This window comes from Mandrillus leucophaeus, unplaced genomic scaffold, assembly GCF_000951045.1.
Source record: "Mandrillus leucophaeus isolate KB7577 unplaced genomic scaffold, Mleu.le_1.0 Scaffold31, whole genome shotgun sequence".
NCBI lineage: Eukaryota > Metazoa > Chordata > Mammalia > Primates > Cercopithecidae > Mandrillus > Mandrillus leucophaeus.
The window spans coordinates 3,562,982-3,568,049 of NW_012103254.1; positions in this window are offsets into that span (position 1 = coordinate 3,562,982).

Below are 5,068 nucleotides of genomic sequence, written 5' to 3' on the forward strand. Positions count from 1 at the left end.
ATTTACAATCCTCTAGCTAGACACAGAGCACTGATTGGTGCATTTACAATCCTCTAGCTAGACAGCAAAATTCTCTGAGTCCTCACCCCACCCAGAATCCCAGCTGGCTTGACTTCTCAGTGCCAAATCCTCTGAAATTAATAAGAGTCTATATTAGTTATTTTGGAAGATTAGTAAGAAAAAATGATAATATTAACTTAAAAAATATTGGTATAGCTAATGTAACTGGTTGTTAATTATGGTTGGTTGTTCTTTGGTTTTGATTAGCTATTGATTGAAAAAGTCAAAAATTATATTAGAGAATGAATGAATAAAGAAAAATTACAGTATTAATCTTTATATCAAACAATGTTCTTTTCTTACCCATATCATGAACAATTTAGAGAAGGTAATTTATTGTGAAGGTCTACGTTAGCCATTTATTTAAAATTTGTCTCTTTAAAATAGTTCCCTGTGATAAAATATTATTATTGTATTTTACTAATCAAGAAGCTGAGACTGAAAAACATCAAGTGGCATGCCTACATCATAAAATAAAGAGAGCTGAAATTTAAAACTAGATTTGTATTAATTTCAAAATAATTATAACTATATAATAATAATTCTACTATATCGTGTTAGCTCTCTGAAAGCCAACTCTTGCTGCTCTGTTGACAAGCTTTGAAATATATAAATATTTCACAAAGTGTAATAGCAAGTCACAGTACAAAAACACTTATAAAGTTGAATGAGAGAAAGTCAAGTATCACACTACAAACCACTAAACTATTCTCTCTGATGTCTCCTTGAAAGAAATATATTACTCAAATAATGTTGAAACATTGTATATAAAGCCTGAGGACAGCTTACAAGAAAGGATGATATGCTTCAGGCACAAGCATTACTTTGCTCTCAGTTAGTGAAAAGCTCTGATGATAAACAGATAAACTCAGAGTTAGATGTACAAAAGCATGTTTTACAAAGTAATGATAAGCCTTATTAGATGTGTCATGCCAAATTTTGGACATACCAAAAATGCTTTCCATGGAATCATCCTGCTCTGAGAAGTGTTGAATCTACAATAAGCAGTTATGACAGAACTTACTTTTACAAAACCTTCCTGTCCTCATTGATTTGTTCTGCTATTTCAGTTACTTGCTATTACTAAGTTTCTCTAAATATGTGAACCCATAGGCTCTCAGTTATGATTAATTGACAGGTCTATCACTGTGCCAATATCACATTATTTTAATTATTCTAGCTTTATTGTAAAGCTAAATCATAAATCTTATAGATTAAGTCCCCATCTACCTTATTCTATCAATATATCTTGATAAGGGCAGCTCCTTTAATATTCTGTATAAATGTTTCAATCAACTTGTAAGTTTCAAGAGTAAAATTACATTAGAGGCATTTATTAAAATTGTATTGAATACATAGATATAATTAGGTGTACTGAAATTGTTATGGTATGTGACAATTTACATAAACACTTTATCTCTGAAATAATTGCTATTTATCCTCAATAAATTTTATAGTTTTTAACAAATGGCTTTTATAATATGAGTTAGATATATTTATATGTTCCTTACACTTTTTATTACTCTATTAAAACTTATAAACAAAATTGCAATTTCTAATTGGTTGTTTAGTAAATATAAAACATGATTTTTGTATATCTCTAGCAACATTATGACATTTTAAGTACTAATTTATTTTGGGTTTTTGTGGAAAACTATATCATCAATCTATAAATGACAACTTTTTCCTTCCACTTGGTAATTAAATTCTTTTTCTTGAGATATTGTGCTATCTGGCCAGGGATTTTACACACACACACACACACACACACACACATATGCACAATGATGTATGTATACATATCATTATATGTCATTTTAATATTTTATCTATTTTTAAATTTTAAGAATGACATATTTATTTCAGCAAGTAATTCACATTATAGGTCAGAAAGAAAACATGAAAGGAGATTTTTTCTGACTTGTGTTTATAAGCACAATTTTTAGTTATACACATATTTCAAAAATCTTATTGTCCAAAAAAACGCTTTTAAAAACTAAGGCATTCTAAAAGATCATTATGCCCTATTTTATGCCAATACATCGTAAAATCTTATTGTTTTCTTGTGGTAGAAATTTTCAAATTAACGTATGGAAAAAAGGGTAGATAAAACAAGTAAAATAGTGTATTGAAAAAATAATATCATCATACTCAAATTTTTAAAAATTCAAAAACCAGAGTTTATCAAGTGAATTATCTTAAACCTCCAATAAATGGAAGTTACAAAGGAATTTGTTTTAAAGAGAGAGTAGTGTCAACTAAACCAAAAGTTGGTACATACACACAACACACAGGCACACACACAAGTGAAAATTACAGATCAATATCCCAGGCAAAATATATATAATTTTCAGTAAAAAATTCAATTCTGTGGTTTTATAAAATAAAGTTTATTTCAGAAGTAAAAAGATAAAACTTATGTAATGAACTAAGCCATAATTTATTAGTAAACATTGACCAAAAAAGAACAAATTTTGCATTATTTTTTAAAAGTTACTGTTTCTTTGAAATCATGAAAACATTTCAACTTCTCAATGTTACATTTAATTAAAAAGCTTTATAACTTGGTCATTTGCTTGTCTATTGATCAATTTGTCAATCAACCTCTGTATTTATTTATATTTTGCTTCCAATAAGAAATAATAAAGTATTTCATCTTTCTATATTTTATTGTTTTTAACATCAATATCAGAGCATAATTTTTGAAAATGTCTACTTAAAATAATTTTAAAACTTATTAACAAAACAGACATTTCAGTAAGTAAGAATAATAAAGTGGAACCCTAAAATAACTATCAGGGTACATGCATACATACACACTCACACATACACACACACACACCCCCCCCCAACTGTATTTTCAGATAAATGGGCGATGAATGACCTTAAGAGCATCAGGGATATAAAATGAATTATATAAGTCCAGGATCTATGAGACATGGTTTCCTTTATGGTATCACATAAGCTATAAAAAAATTCTGCTGATTAAAATATAAATGCTTTATTACATAAATGTCCTCCGTATTAGATGAGATGATCCCATAAGCTGCACTCACAGACATCCTGTATTATTCTGAGTAGAAAGTTCATATCCAACATGGGAAGGAGCTATCTGACCAAAGTTTATACTCAATTATACGTAAAACTCTAATTCACATATTATTTCACAGTCTGGTCTTGTGTGACAGCTCATGTTAAAAGGTGTGGTGTTATGTGTGTTTGTCCCATTTTAGTTTTGTATTATTATAACTCTGATCAAATATTGTTACACCCCTCTCCTGTCTCTGCTTTCCTTCTGTGATTCCAGGTATACATTTATGAGAACAATACACCATGTCTCATGTTTCTTATGTTGTTCACATGTACTTCAAGTGTGGTTCACATGTAATCCACCTGTAGTTCATCTGTCTTTTCTCTCTTTACTTCTAATTGACTAATATCTCTTGATATTTAATTTCCACATGATCAATCCAACTTTTAGCTAACTATTCACCTATTAAAACCATTTTAGTGTTTTAAGATTCAATGTTGCCCCTTTTCCAGAATTTTAATTTGATACTTATTTATATAATCAATTTTTCTGGGAAAATTTTTTATCTTCTATTTTCTTTTACCTATTAATGAGCTATTACAGCTTGTCTGTCTTCAACTCCAAAATAGGGATTCATTTATACTCTGTTTATGTTGTCAATTAATTTTGTAGGTGTCTTTTGTGTTTGTTTTGTTTTTCTGTCCCATCATACTGACATTTTGTTTTATTTTTAAACTGGACTTTATGTTAAATGCTGTGGTTTGAAGATGGTTTGTTTGGTCCCATCAAGTTTCATGTTGATATTTTATTCCTAGTGTTGGAGGTGGGCTCTGGTAGGAAGCGTTTGAGTCTGCGGGGAGATGCTTCCTGAATATCTTAGTGGCATTTTTGAGAGTGAGTTTTCATTTTCAGTTCCTGTGAGAACTGTTTGTTGGAAGGAGCTTGACGCCTCCTCCTCTATTCCTCGCTCTTGCCATGTCATGTTTACAAGCTGGCTCCCCATCACCTTCTGCCATGAGTAGAAGCAGCAGGAGGCCATCATCAAAAGCTGAGTAGATGCCTGTGTCATGCTTCTGGTACAGTCTACTGAATTGTGAGCCAAATAAGCCTCTTTACTTTGTAAATTACCCATCCTCAGGTATTCTTTAGAGCAACACAAAAATGAACTAAAACATTAAGAAGGAAAAAATTAAAGAGCTGAAGTAGTTGATCAGGTGAAAGTCATCTATATCCAGTTAGAATTTGTGATATTTCGCGTCTGAGTTTCAGCTTCATGAGAACTGATCTATTCTATTTCCTCTTTGCTTCACTCTCAGATATAACATTTCAGAAGACTCAACTGAAACCCAGTGTTTATTAGGGCATCTCCTCTTTGCCTTCACCCAAGTTGCAATTTTCCTGTCATCAGCATAGTGAGTCTGCCAGCATTTCTGCTTAGGACCTTGGTGTCTCAGCTGCTGCTTTCAGTGTGATATATAGCCTTCTCTCCTCTCAGATTTTTTTCACCCTGGGTTCTCGGTGTCTCAAGTTTTAGCTGCCGTGGTATCTGTTCAATGCCTATTTTTTTTTTTTTTAAAGAAAATTGTGTTTATTTTTAAAATTGTATTCAGCTTTCATAGTTTTCCTCAGCGGAAATATCTGTCTTCTAAATCTAATCTATAGTAGTCAGAAATGAAAGTTTTGTTGTTGTTTTTAACCAATTATTTTATTCACCTTTATCAACATTTAAGGCTACGATTTCTTTCTTTTATCTTTTTATTTTTAGCATTTTCATCACCCTAGAAAGTTCCCTTTATGTTTTCCTGTAGCAATTCTTGTCTTCCAGAGGCAACCACTGCTTCTTAAATCCTTCAAAATAAAGAAATGCAGTTTTATTCTACTGAACTCTATGGATGCGACTATTATATTTTTGGTCTGTTAGGATAATGACTCTTGTTAGGAAAAAGAAACACAACAAAATAAAAATGTAACTAAAAC